This window comes from Rhipicephalus microplus, unplaced genomic scaffold (genome assembly GCF_043290135.1).
Source record: "Rhipicephalus microplus isolate Deutch F79 unplaced genomic scaffold, USDA_Rmic scaffold_12, whole genome shotgun sequence".
Taxonomy (NCBI): domain Eukaryota; kingdom Metazoa; phylum Arthropoda; class Arachnida; order Ixodida; family Ixodidae; genus Rhipicephalus; species Rhipicephalus microplus.
Genome location: NW_027464585.1, coordinates 47,802,794 through 47,817,896, shown reverse-complemented (window position 1 = coordinate 47,817,896; position 15,103 = coordinate 47,802,794). Strand labels below are relative to the sequence as shown.

Genomic DNA, 15,103 nt, shown 5'->3' with positions numbered 1-15,103 from the left:
CGCAGAGAATCACAAAGTGAGTGCCAGGGAAAACAAAGAGGGCGCACAAGCACTTGGACCATGCGCGAACACAACAGCACCAGTGGAAGAGTCAAGAAGAAAAAAAAAACACCACATGAGATCACTGTCACGTTTGCGAAGTAACTCGCAAGCACAGAGACTATTGTGTGTAGTACGGCTTGAGTCGTACGACATGCACAGTTTCGGGCCGATGTTGTCGACGTGACGACACTGTGCCGTCCGGAAGTACTTCGTATGTAAGGTCACTCACACGTCGGACAACCTTGTATGGTCCGAAATAACGGCTCAGAAGCTTTTCAGACAAGCCTGGTCGTCGGACAGGAGTCCACACCCACACTCGTTCACCCGGGTGGTATGCGACGTTTCGACGGCGAAGGTTGTAACGTCGTGCATCTGCGTCTTGTTGGTGACCGATGTTCACGCGAGCCAGTTGACGAGCCTCTTCGGCGTACTGCGTGTATTGCTCGGCTTCTGGAGAAAGAGCATCGCTATTATCGTACGGCAGCATAGCGTCAAGCATCGTTTGTACGTTGCGTCCATAAACAAGGTGGAAAGGTGAAAATCGGGTTGTTTCCTGCATTGCCGTATTGTATGCGAACGTGACGTATGGGAGGATATCGTCCCAGGTTTTGTGCTGCACGTCCACGTACATTGACAGCATGTCCGCTATGGTCTTGTTGAGCCTTTCCGTCAGTCCATTACTTTGTGGGTGGTAAGCCGTTGTTTTTCGGTGACTCGTGCAGCTCAGTCTGAAAATGTCCTCTAGCATTTGTGCCGTAAATGATGTTCCTCTATCCGTAATCACACATGACGGCGCGCCGTGCCGGAGGACGATGTGCTGCACGAAGAACTTCGCCACTTCAGACGCCGTGCCGCGGGGTAATGCCTTTGTCTCAGCATACCGGGTCAAGTAATCGGTTGCTACTATAATCCATTTGTTACCAGTGGCCGACAAAGGGAAGGGTCCTAGAAGGTCCATTCCCACGAGGTCGAAAGGTGTCCGTGGTGGTGTAATAGGGTGGAGAAGGCCCGCAGGTTTCATGGGTGGCGTCTTGCGACGCTGGCACTCGCGGCAGCCTTGCACGTAGCGGTGTACACTGGTCGAAAGTCGTGGCCAATAGTACTGCTGGCGCACTCTGGCGAGAGTCCGCGAGTAGCCCAAGTGTCCCGACGTGGGCTCGTCGTGGCACGCGAGTAGGATGTCATCCCGCATGTCGGCTGGTACAACGAGGAGGAAGGCTTTGTTGCTACCTCGAGCATTTTTCTTGTAAAGAATGCCCCTCCTTAGACAAAAGGATGACAATTCGCGAGCGATGCGCCGAGGAGTGTGAGAATTTCGGCCTTCTAAGGAATCAATAATAGGGCGCAATTCCTGATCGGCTCTCTGTCTAGACATAAAGTCAGAATCACTGAGGGCTCCGAGAAAACCATCAGCATATTCCGAGTCCATATCAGGATGTCCCACGGGTGCTCGAGAAAGTGCGTCGGCATCTTCGTGCTTGCGCCCAGACCTATACACAATCATGATGTCGAACTCTTGTAAGCGTAAACTCCACCGAGCGAGACGACCAGACGGATCACGGAGATTGTCCAGCCAACACAGCGAATGGTGATCGGTCACCACCTTGAAGGAACGGCCGTAGAGGTAAGGTCGAAACTTTGCCGTTGCCCACACGACTGCGAGGCATTCCTTCTCTGAAGTGGAGTAGTTGGCCTCGGCTCGAGAGAGAGTACGACTGGCGTAAGCTATGACATGTTCTACGCCGTTGTGCCGTTGTACAAGGACAGCGCCAAGTCCGACGTTGCTTGCATCCGTGTGAACTTCGGTATCAGCGTCCTCATCAAAATGCGCAAGAACAGGTGCCTCTTGCATTCGCTGCCGTAACTCTGTGAAAGCTGCTTCTTGCTCTGTAGTCCAGGCAAACGGTACATCATCTCGGGTGAGTCGCGTGAGCGGTTCGGCTATCGTCGAGAAGTTGGTAATGAATCGGCGATAATAAGCACACAAGCCGAGAAAACGCCGCACCGCTTTTTTGTCTGACGGCACAGGAAAGGTGGCGACTGCTGCAGTTTTTTCTGGGTCAGGCCGCACTCCATCCGCACTCACAACATGTCCCAAAAATTTCAGCTCATCGTAGCCGAAATGGCACTTCTGGGGTTTTAGCGTGAGTTCGGCCGAACGAATAGCTTCCAGAACCATTCTTAGACGCTTCAGATGTTCTTCGAAACTCTCGGCAAAGATGACCACATCATCAAGGTATACAAGGCAGCTTTGCCACTTCAAGCCAGCGAGAACGGTATCCATCATTCGCTGGAATGTTGCGGGAGCCGAACAGAGGCCGAAAGGAAGAACTCTGAATTCATAAAGCCCATCGGGAGTTACAAACGCTGTCTTCTCTCTGTCTCGCTCATCGACCTCTATCTGCCAATAGCCGCTCTTCAAATCTATCGATGAAAAATACTTCGCGTGTCGTAGCCTGTCGAGAGAATCATCAACCCGTGGGAGCGGGTAGACGTCTTTTTTTGTGACGCTATTGAGTTTCCTGTAGTCAACACAGAATCGCAGCGTTCCGTCTTTCTTCTTTACTAGAACGACTGGCGAGGACCACGGGCTGCTCGACGGTTGTATCACCCCGTCGTCAAGCATCTCCTTTACCTGCGTCTGTATAGTCTCGCGTTCTTTAGCCGAAACACGGTAAGGTTGCTGGTGGATTGGGCGAACATCATCGTCGGTAATAATTCGGTGCTTTATGAGGGGTGTTTGACCGACTCTAGATGAAGAGGCGAAGCAAGATTTAAATTCCTTCAGCAGGGTATGCAGTGCGGCCTTCTTCTCGTCCGAAAGCTTCGAACTGACGTCGATGTGGTCCAGAAACTTATCTCCATCAACCATTTCCTCGGATGCGAAGCACTCGGTGACATCCGCTACACGGTCTCCGAAGGCCACGGTGGTGCCGCGGAAAAGATGTCGGTGCTCGAAGTTAAAATTTGTGACGAGTATCTGCGACCGTCCGTCACGCACACGCAGAATGCTTCGCACTGCACACACACCTTGAAGCAGTAAAAGGGATACGTTGCTCTCGGCGACCACGTCACCGTCTTGGAGGTCTTCACAGGTGACTTCTACGAAAGCAGTCGCTCGGGGAGGCAACGTCACGCTTTCGTCGGCAACACGCAGCGCAGGTCTACGACAGCTATCAGCGCCTCGATCGGTTGCAAGTTGCGTCGAGAAAGTCACCATTCGCTCGCGGAGATTTATGATCGCGCCATTCTCTCGAAGGAAGTCCATTCCAAGGATGAGCTGACGAGAACAGTCGCGTAGTACGAGGCAGGTTACCACAAACGTTGACTCGCGTATTTCCACTCTTGCGGTACAGCGACCCAATGGAGTAATAACGTGGCCTCCAGCAGTGCGAATACGCGTCCCATTCCAAGGTGTCATCACTTTCTTAAGACTGGTTGCCAATTTTCCGCTCATAATAGAATAATCTGCACCTGTGTCCACCAATGCGCTAACCTGAAGACCGTCTATCAGCACGGGAATGTCGAGTGAGACTCGGCCACTGGGTTCAGACGCACAATCCGGCATTTCTCTCGCACTGCACTCAGACGTCAATTCAATGTCTGCAGCGTTTTGTGGAAGCGTCGATAGGAGGTCTTCCGCACTTTTAGTCCCAGCGACCTCGCCCCCGAAGGTCGCTGCCTTCAGTTTTCCCGACGAGGGCTTGGGGAACGTCCCCGTGCCATCGTACTGAGACGTGGTCCAATAGCTGTGGGTCGTCGTGGAGATGGAGACCGCGATTGACGCCGTGAGAAAGGCAGGCGTTGCTGCGCGAGGTAGTCCTCAATTTCTCTTGGCCTCTGACCAACTAGGGGACGAGGCGAATGAATAGAGAAACCGCGCAGTCCAAGTTGTCGGTATGGACATTCCCGGTAGATGTGACCGGCTTCACCGCAATGGAAGCAGAGGGGTCTTCTATCCGACGTACGCCAAATATCGGACTTCCGCGGAGGGGCACGGCGACCGTCGATGTCCAAACCAGCATGCGCAGATTGAATTGAAACTGGCGGCATCGTCTGGATTGGGACTGCAGGGCTTGAGACCGGCATGGAAGTGCGCAGAGCTTCGGCATATGTGCGGTTCCCAACATCAGTGGACGCAGGAGGTGGTTCTAGATTTGTAACCGTTGGTTGAGGGCGACGGCTGTGAAGCACCTGCTGGACCTCGTCCCGAATAATATTGGTGATGCTGCTTACCTCCGGCTGTCTCGCCCCGTGTAGTTTCGCGATTTCCTCGCGGACGACGGAGCGGACGATTTCGCGAATCCACTCAATGCTGTTGCTCCCGAAGCTGGCGGAAAATTCAGTAGGTGATGCAGAATTCACTTGCCGGTTGAGTAGGGCTGACCGCTGATGAAGTACCCTCTCCATCGTAGTGGCTTCGGTCAGGAATTCTGCTACACTCTTCGGAGGACTCCGCACTAGACCAGCAAAAAGCTGCTCCTTCACGCCTCGCATCAGATAGCGTAGCTTTTTTTCTTCTGGCATTGCCGGATCCGCTCGCCTGAAAAGCTGCGTCATGTCCTCCACGTACATGGTGACGGTCTCATTAGGCATCTGGATGCGTGAATGCAATGCACGTTCAGCACGATCGCGGCGGTCGGGGCTCCGGTAGGTCTCCAAGAGGCGATGCTGGAACTCGCGCCAGGATGTCAAGACATCACTTCTGTTCATGAACCACGTTCGGGCGCCGTCTTTCAAACACGCGTAGACGTTGCGGAGTTTGGCGGCTTCGTCCCAGTAGTTGATCGCTGCGACGTGTTCGAACTCGCTCAGCCAGTCGTCCACATCCTCAAACAGCTCTCCGTGAAAGGGACTAGGCATCAGCGGGTTCTGGACAGTGCAATAAATTGGTGCCGACGACGTAGGAGTTTCCATGACGCCTTGAGGCGAAGTCATAGTCGCTCTATGGATAAGCTGTGCCGGTGTCTCTGGTGGTAGGCCTCGTTGGCGGCGGCTTGTTCTGTGAACTGGCGTGTCCACGGGCACAGGGCTTGTGTTCCGGCTCCTGGGCGGGCTCTTGTGCATGGGGTGCGTCGTCAGTTGTCGTACCCAGCACCTCCACCAATCTTGTCACCAATCTTGTCACCAATCTTGTCTTACTCAAGGAAACCTTCCGCAGAACTGCTCGTCAAGCTAGGAAAAACAAAAGCGGCCCAGTCCCAACTTCTTCGTCCTCTTCCACACGAAAACCACGCGAATTCATGCGGCAATACGAACAAGGTGGTCAGTGGTGGACCGAGCCTCTCGAAACCCACAATGGTATGGGTCAAGTAGGCTATTAATTTCAAGAAAGTGCATCAGGCACCTGTTAATCATTTCCTCGAAGACCTTGCAAAGACATCTTGTTAACGCTATTGGCCTGTAGCTGGAAACTGAGGCTGGGTCCTTGCCTTGTTTTAGAATTGGGATAACGATAGCTTCCTTCCAGGCAGAGGGTAGCTCGGCGGAAGACCATATTGCATTATACAGACAGAGGAGAGCTTTATGGGTTTCAGTGCGGCAGGTGTTTTAACATTTCATGTGCCACACGGTCCGGTCCTGGGGTAGATTTATTGCAGCCGGTAAGTGAGGCTTGTAGTTCAGCCAAGCAGAAATGTTCATTGTATGCCTCATGTGTTGTGGGTTTGCGCTCTAATCTCTGTTTTTCTATTCTGGTTTTGTATCGTCAGAACGCTTCACTATAGTGTGATAAGCTGGAGACCTGTTCGAAGTGCGCTCCGAGAGTGTTAGCCTCGTCTTTCAAACTCCCCCCTTGTGTGTTCACTAGAGGAAGTGAATGTGCTTTTCGTCCTGCCACATTACCAACCATGTTCCAGACTCCCGCCTCATCTGTGTATGAGTTAGTGCCTGATATATATTTGTGACAACTTTTCCTTCCCGCCTGTTGGCGCGTCCTCCTCCCTTGCGACTTGATGTTCTTGAAGTTTACAAGATTCTCGGCTGTAGGCGAGTCTCTAAGCAACTTCCATGCCTTATTTTGTATTTTTCGCGCATCGCGGCACTCATTATTCCACCATGGGACTCGTCGTTTGCCTGACGGTCCACATGTTTGTGGAATACATTTCGTTGCTGCATGAACCAAGAAAGCTGTAAAGTAGCACACAGCATCCTCTATGCTAGTCCAAGTTAGTAGAGTCATTTTTTGAAATTTTTCCCAATCGGCTTTGCCGGTGAGCCATTTGGGAACCTGTGCAGGACATATATTTGTTACTGATGTGCTGACAACGATAGGAAAATGGTCACTATTGTATGGATTAATAATAACTTCCCATTTAAGTAGAGGCAGGAGTGATGGGGATGTTATGCTGAGTTCTATTGCTGAGTACGTATTGTTAGCGATGTTGTATTATGCTGGCTCTTTCCAATTCAGGAGGCACGCACCGGTAGAAAAATTGAACTGTTCAATCAGGCGACCTCACGCATCGGAGCGAGAGTCACCCCAGAGGCTACCACGCGCATTAAAGTTCCCTAGGACAAGGTAGGGTTCTGGAAGTTCATATATGAGGGACTGGAATTCATGATTTTCAAGACGGTGTTGTGGAGGTATGTATAGAGAGCAGACGAGGACGAGTTTATTTAAAAGAACTGCTCGAACAGCCACCACCTCAAAGGGTGTTTGTACTGGTAGGTGTGTGCATGCTATTTCTTGATTGACTATGGCAACACACACGGATGGCACATTGGCATTATTCCGGTCCTTTCGAAAGATAACTAAATTCCGTAGAAAGTTAGTGTTTTTTGGTTTCAAGTGTGTTTCTTGTACACACAGCACTTTTGGTGTATGTTCGTGTAAGAGCTGGATATCGTCGAGGTTTATCAGCAGTCCTGCGACATCCCACAGTAGTATTTGTGTCATTTTAGTGTTGTGTGGTGCTGTGTGTACAAAAGTGTTACCTTAGGTTACAAGGCCTTTTGGGCGCCCTGTAATTCGAGTTTTTTTCTTTCTTGGCGTGCTTCGAAAAGTTGCGCCTATCCTTCGGCGTCTGAGGTGCCGGAGGAGTCGTACTTGTATCCATCGCCTCTTGTGAGGTGTTGGATGGTGCCAGCTCGGCAGGCAGATTCACAGAACTTTCGGACCTAACTGCGCTTGCAATGGTCCGAGGTTCAGCAGACATGGTGGTCTGCCGGCCCTGTTTGTCAGGTAGTGGAACAGTGCAGGCTGCTCCAGCCGGGGGCGTTAGTGGCGTGACCACGGCTGGGTGCAGAAACATGTGGTGCGGCACCCCGGCATGTCACATCTGCAAAGGAGGAATAAGAGGGGTTGTGCAGTGAAAGACGCTTACGTGCCTTTTGGAATGACCTATTAAACTTGACCTTGAGTTCTACTATTTGTTTATATTTTTTCCATGTGGGGCATGATCGTGAGTAGGCAGGGTGATTTCCTTCACAGTTTCAACAATGAGTTGCTTCTTAAGTGCAGTCATCCGATATGTGTTGAGTGGATGCACACTTTGCGCAAGTGGATCGCCTTCTGCAACTCTGTGATCCGTTTCGAAACGTTGACACTTTAAACATCGACGAGGATTGGGGATATATGGTCTGACACGGAGCTTACAGTAGCCGGTTTCAATTGATTCTGGTGAGTCACTAGTACCAAACGTGACAATTATGTGTTTGGTGGGTGTTTCTTGTCTCGTCGTATGATGATTCTCTGTACCTTGACTACATTCTGGTCTTGCCAGCCTTCTAATAGTTCATTTTCTGAGAGTTGTAGAACGTCATCATCAGAAATGACGCCGCGTAGTGTTCATGGACCTGTGTGCACTGATGGAAACAGGGGTTTTTCCAAATCCTACAAGTTTAGACAGCTTCTCATATTGAGCTTTGTCACGAACCTCAAAAGGAGATCGGCACTTCACATCTTTGTGACTTTAGAGCCTATACCTATTGCTTCGGTGAGAGTTTTGGACACAAGAAAGGGTGAAATAGTACGTACTGTCTTCTTTTTGTTCTGGCAATGAATAACATGGTAGTGAGCATGAAAGTGTCTTTAGTGCACCACATTTTCAGGGAGCGATCAGGAAGGGGGGGGGGAGCATTTGCCATGAATGGACTATAAAGTTCAGCAGCGGTGCCAGCCGCCCACCACTGAGTCCAACCAGGGGACGTGGCAGGAGATGCGGCGCAAGTCCTGTCGACGCCAGCCGTACAGCACTGCTATAACCTAATATGGAATAGCCAAGACTGGGTATCCACACAAGGTTAACCCTTGCCGCCAGGAAATTTGGAAGTACACGGAAGAGAGAAGATTACAGGACAGATAAAAAGTGAGAGATGAAGACGAAGATGTAGGGAGAGAGAGAGATAGGAAAAGGCGACTGCCGGTTTCCCCTGGGTGGGTCAGCTCAGGGGTGCCGTTTACATGAAGCCGGGGCCAAATGGGTGTGTTGCCTCTGCTGAGGGGCCTTAAAGGTCCAATCACCTCACGTCAGCTCATCCCCCAGGATCCCCTTTTCCCCGGACATGGCAGAGCCACGCATGGCTAGTCGTGGGAGGGAGTCGAAGCTCCCCCGTTAGCTCGAGTCTGTGTTGTCGCTACGCACCAAATGCCTACTTACGCAGACGCCCCTGCAGAATACGTACACTTTCTTCCCGACTTTCTGCATCTCATAAAGTGTCTTCGCAACAACTTGCTTTCCCACGACTTCAACACTCCTGATGGCCTGGTAGGTTTTGCAGCTCCCCTTTATTCTTTCTTCTTCTGTTGTTTTATCGTTGTTTATTTGTTACAGAACTTGAAGGAATGCTTTTTTATCATTTGGCGTTCATGTTATGGGGATACAATTCGTCGTGAAATGTATACCTCGTGTTCAGCTCGCTGATTAAGTAAATGTCAATTTAGAACTCGTACACTACTATAGAACTCACACACTACTGATGGGGAAAATAAACGGGGAAATTTGATCGGAACAGGCACAAAACATGTTTTTTTTCAATGCTTCTTACATTTCAGAATCAACTAACGAATATATTTAACAGAGGATTTTTTGTAGATGCAGTTTGTTCTTTGAGCATGCGTTCTAACGCTATCACACTATAATGTATACAGAGATATTTTTTTACGGTGAGGAGGATTCCGTTCTTTCTGGGCTGTTGCATGGGAGCACTGAATTTGACGTCTCAAGCTCAGTAGTCATTTTTTTTCTTTGTGGGGTTGGGGGGGGGGGGAGGTCACACATGGTAACAACAGCCCACAGAGAGGACTATGGCAGCACCCAGGCAACCTTCATAAATAAGTCTATACTTCTTACCATGTTAGCTTTCGTTTAGTGAAGCCGCGCACGCCACCTGAAGGCGGCACTGAGTATTGGACTCGGTAGTCGAGCTTTTACGTACCGTATGAAGCGTGCGGCGATGGTCGGTTTCATTATGCAATGGCAATAACCATCTCCTTCCAAACTTGTGCATCGGCCTCAGTGGCGGATCCAGAGCTGGAGAAAGTAGAAGCAATCGCCCCCCCCCCCCCCCCAAAATAAAAAAAATCTCTGTCGGCACTCCTCCCTCTCAATTCAGTGCTCGTAGTCCACCTCATGTCATAAGTTAGGACAAATAAGTGAAAACAGTGTGAGCACACATTGACGGAATTTGTGCAACGCGGAGGTTTTTTTTGTTAGCAAAAACAAAAAAGTCATGTCTACACCGCCCTTTCCTGTGTTACTTTATGCGACCCCCCTACCCCTAAAATGAGTGGATGGATCCGTCCCTGCTCACACAGTAACTTCATTCGTTTACCGTGTGTTTGCATATCGTGAATTACGTCATCATCGCTACGTCGCGCGGACACGGTTCCATTTATGTCCGGGCAATGTTAGAGGAGGTTTCATGTCAGAGCCCCCTAGCAGATTTTCACATATGCAGGATTAGATTGTTGTCAATAACGATCACCTGATAGTATTTATTTGTCGCCTGATTGAATTAAGAAGCCATAAAATTACTTCCTCATAAAGTTTAAAAGGTTTTGGGTTTTACCTAATAATTCGAGCGTCCCCGTCACTTCAATGGAACGAGTTTCAATTACATATGATTTATGTTTCAGGACTCCTTGTACGCTGTAAAAGACGTTTACGCGATGGATGGACATATTGTGACACTTCGCATGATGGATGGCATACAGGAGGCCCACCCCAATCCCAACAACTTGGAGAAGATGCGCGTCCACTACGCCTACTAATTGTTTGGTCCACAAGTGACCCGTGGTCTGCGCTTCTACCAACAAGATGTCGATTCATCAAGACGCAACTGTGTATAGGTGAGCTGTGGTTCTTTGAGTAAGTGTTTTTGATATCTTAATTGTGTTGATCTCAACAGCAAAGCTTACGATTTGTTTGGAAAGTCAACTAGAAGAAAATATTTGTTTGCACAGCTGGGCACTAGAGCAAGCAATATACACTAGAGCAAGCGTACCGTGCTGTGTGTGTATATACACAAGATTCACCTGAAAAGACACATTGCAGGACACTTGGAACATGCTCCAAAGGAAGCCTATGGCATCCTACTTCCGAAACCACATAAAACGCTCCTATGCCTTTTTCGAACATGTTACTGAAATGCCAGGCTCCCAAAAAAAAAAAAGTTTTCTCTACGCAGAACATATAATGTGACAATTACTGCATTTTTTATCGCCCAAACTCACAGCATTTCTTGTAAACTTAGTAGTAAATTTCACAACGTTACATGTGCGAAGTTGTACTAGAACAGTGTACCTCTGTTCATAAACCAAACAGCATAATGATATCGTACTAATTTTGCGACACCTTCATGCACCTGAAATGATGAGGCGCGAATCCCCACGATGGCATACAGTGTTATGTGCGTTGCGCGTTCCTGGTAAAATTATCTTGCACATGTAAAAATGTATAAAACGGCGCGCATAGAGTAACGTTCTTCTTACTTTCTTTTCTTATATGCAGGATGATAAACAGCATCATCACCATAATGTCCTCTCGATACGTCAGAGTCGCGCTGCGGTTAAACTCGAGTGCGGTCGACTGCCTCTACACCTTTCTTGCGTACTTGACAAAATGGGAGTCACACGCAAAAGGCAAGTGGGGCTTCCTGAGTCAGTTCACAGCAGCATGGTTTTGAATCACCATCAAAAGCACTTTGCTATTGCTGGAATACCTGACGTTGGAAGTAAGTTATGCCTACCTGATGACAGCCCGGCTCCCCCAAGACCCCCCGGAGAACACTTTCGGTATAGTGCGGCAGTGCAGCGGGAATAATGATCATCCTACACCGCAGCAGCTCCTGAACACAATGGCGTGCATCAGCTTTTGCAACTCTGTGCGCTAGCTAGACAAAAACAATGTGACTCCTGACACACCTGACTCCCTTTGGTCCCCTGGACTGTGCCTGCCCCCGTCACCGCCACCGCAGAACCCCGGCTTTACTCATGCATTAGGTGAAATTCAGTTTGAAAGCAATGAAAACGATATGTTGCACGATGTGGTGAAATATGAGAGTGACCATGAAGCATACGTGTCCGTCAGAAGTGACCGCAGACTGGTCCATTACATAAGCGGGTATGTTGCGAGGAAATGCATCGTGCCGTAGCACTGTTCTACCTTGCGAAAACGACTTGTTGAGTTCGCGAGAATCAAAGCGCTATCGCACAGTTCACCCAATAGTTCGATTACGGGGCCTTTTGTACCCATCTTCGACCTTGTTGAACTTTATTGGTTTTCTTGAGGACACATTCACCGGATGTTTTAGCACCCGCTGCGTACACCGTGACAGCATCATGGATCTCATAGAGCTTCTAAAGGTGATCAAAGTGAAACTTGCGAGGAGCACCGTGAACAACGATTGGTAGGTTTTTATGTGCTGACAAGGCTGAGATTCTTCGTCGAAGCCTTGAACCATGCACAACCATCTAGGCGGAAGTCTGCGCAATAAAGAAAACTGAGCAGGTGCTTGTAAGGAGCCAGCGTTGTTTAAAAATAAAGCAGTGGGCATCAAACCAAACGCAATTGTTAGAAATGCACGAGCCCTTTTGTGAACTAATGAAGGAAGACGTCGATTTGACAGAGAGATTTACGCGCAGTTTGGCCTGAGTGGCGTTTAGTAGCCTGTGTGGGGTATGTTTTATTATGTGTTAGTAAACTATTCTTCTTTATTACGAGGTCGAATGCAACATTTCAGAAGTGGCATCGCCATCCTATCGTCACGGAGAGAATATGTGTGTTTGGTCAGCCTACGTATAGCTCGTTAACGTAACCTTAAAAGAAACGAAGAGACAACCAGACCTGCGCAGAAGTTACAGACTTTGGCCTTGGCAACACTATCTTGGCTCGTGACCTATTCCAAGTTCTCCAAGAAAAACATCGACTACTATCAACCCTGCTGGAACGACTGTCTGTGGGCGGTGCGGCACAACCTCATACAGCGCCAATTTGCAAGTGATTCCTGACTTAAGCCACAACATCAGAGCTTTCGACGGCTCCGAGAACGCTTCATCGGCGTGCGAGTGGATCGAGAATATTCATCGCACGTCTAACCTTCACGGGTGGCCAGCTGCGTACACGCTGGAAACAGCCAAGGCCCAATTGGTAGAAGCTGCCAAGGACTGGTACCACTCAAAAAGTTCCCAGTTCATGTCGTGGAAAGAATTCGGGGTGCGCTTCCATCTTACCTTCGTCGGTAAGACTCCCATTGCGGAAGTGTGGAGCAGGATGCTACAGCGCGTGCAGCAGCGTAAAGAGAGCACGGCCGCCTACTTCCACACTCAGGTGATTCTGTGCCACGAAGTCAAACTCCACTTTACAGATATGCGAGAACAAGTTATCTCAAGGTTGAAGTCTCGCGAACTATGCACCATGCTCTTGGTTAGGATGCATGACGATGTCGACCACCTACTGCACAACATTTTGAAGCTCGAACGCATCGAACAGGAACAACAGGAGGTTCTCGGCACACGCAACAGTTGAACCTGAACGAAGCCTCCAACCTCCTTCAGGTGCACAACGCTGCCTGCCCGCTTCCACGGCAAGAAAATTGACAACCGATGTGAACGAAGGAACGGAATGATGCGAACCATTGTCGCCCGTCGACCAACAGAGAACGAAGTCTATGTGACAGCCAGCCGCCGTCTGCTCCCAACAGGATGCGCCAAAGCGAAAACAGACGACACCCCGAGTCTACAAGAACTGGAGGTCGTGCCTGATGCGACCCCCAAAGGACAGGTGATCTCATTTCTGAAACAAGCCCCACCTCGTGTCGAGCTTTCCGGAGACAGCGAAGCACCGAAAACGAAGGTAGGCGAAGAACCGAAGCCGAGTATGTCATAGAAACAGGAAACCCGAAAGACAAGAACACGGCCGAAGCTAAATGGCAAAGAAAATCAGACGAACTGCCATCCAGGTGCTGCGAGAAAAAGACACCGAAGTGGAGAGAGTGAAGGGAAAACCAGAAGCGGTGAAAGAAACAGTAGGAAAAGGCGGAGAAAAAAAGAATGAACAAGGAAAAAGAGGAAGAAGAATAAGCCAACAGACAAAAGGCGTCAGATAATGATCACCAGGAGGACAGAGAGGTTGCAGAGTACAAATCGCGGAAAGGCAAGCCGAGCCAAGAAGACATAACTGACGACAAGCCACTGGTTCAATCGGGGAAAAGTGCCAGAGAAGAGTCGGAAAAAGAGGACATGGGCATCATGAAGCCGGGACCCAGTATAGCAAGTGGCTCGTCGTCCGTAGAGAATGGCAATGAGGTGTTTTTGTATGGTGCAAAAAAATTTATTTCTTCACTTTGTTGTGGTTTTTCTCAAGGTCAAGTCAGTCAAGATGACCGGAATGTACAACACCTCATTAAAAGTTTCATACTACGAAAGGGCGAACCTGCCGTGAATAACTTAACATGTCACTGTATAGGTCTAGCTATTTTCTTGTGTTTTTTTATTGTTTCTTGTTTATCTTGTTTCTATCATGTATGATTCAAGAAGTCGTTTAATAGGATAGCCGAACGTTTGCACAAAAAAGCAATTGGGTTACCTGACCAGAAGACCTTAACGAGGACGTTAAGTTGGTTTAGGATGGCCGAGTGTTGGAAATGCACGTGCCCGTTTGTGAGCTAGTGAAAGAAGACGTCTACTTAACCAAGAGACTCATGTGCATTGGCAAGTGTGGCGTTTAGTAGCCTGTGTGGCGTGTGTTTTATTATGTGTTAGTAAACTGTTCTTTTTTATCTCGAGGTCGAAGACAACACAATAAGATTTCGGTTTCGATGTGCATTGTGAGTCCTCATGCAGTGTGTGTGTTATATTTTCCAAGCGGCATTTTATTAAAAAAACAGCCGTAAAGTTAGAAGTTGATGCTGAGTCGCATGAACTTCCTTTTTCAGTCAGAAAAATTGACAACTGTTGTGATGAACCATTACTTAAGAAAACTTTCCTGATGTTTGATTATGCAGCAAACTATCAGAACTGGTCAGACAAACTTAGTTTTTTCTAATTTCTGACATATATGACTGCACAAGACCCAGAAAATCTCTTCAGCGTTGTTTGCTGGCTCCCAACCGTTCTGCATACTTTTTTTTGCTCTCTGTCGAATGAATACTTTGTCCGGTGCTTCTTCACCGACATACGCGAGTGCATCGTGAAATGCCTCGATTGTTCTTCGACGAACATGATATTGTGCGAACATGATATTGTGGATTTTGTACATCTGGGGCTGATTTAGTATGGTTACAGACCACATCGCAAGAATATCAAACGCAACTCACATAGCAGGCTGCATTCGGGATACTTAGTCCTGCGAGGGTCTTCACCGCAGTGAAGCAGGTTGACATGAAGGGGGAAGGGGGATGGAGGCCTGAACAAAACGTCATCTATTGTTGCCGATGGAAAGAAGATATTTCACATATATTACATATAGGCCATTTCTGAAAGACACTTATTGTCAGGATTCGGAAAAAAATATTGATATTGATCTTCGAAATGAGCAAAATCAGTGCGCCGATTCTGAGATAATAGAATTTTTGTTCCCGGTTATGCTTCGGCACATGGTGACACCATGGTATGTATCAT

At 48.6% G+C, this 15,103-nt stretch overlaps 1 long non-coding RNA gene across 1 annotated transcript in view; it reads left to right on the top strand.

Annotated features, from left to right (window-relative positions):
- Positions 1-14,873, top strand: part of LOC142783854 (uncharacterized) — a 31,348-nt gene extending 16,475 nt beyond the window's left edge. Inside the window, exons 2-3 of the long non-coding RNA XR_012888528.1 lie at positions 10,121-10,333; positions 10,995-14,873. This is a non-coding gene — a long non-coding RNA (uncharacterized LOC142783854). The remainder of the gene's footprint in view (positions 1-10,120; positions 10,334-10,994) is intronic.
- Positions 14,874-15,103: the final 230 nt, after the last annotated feature.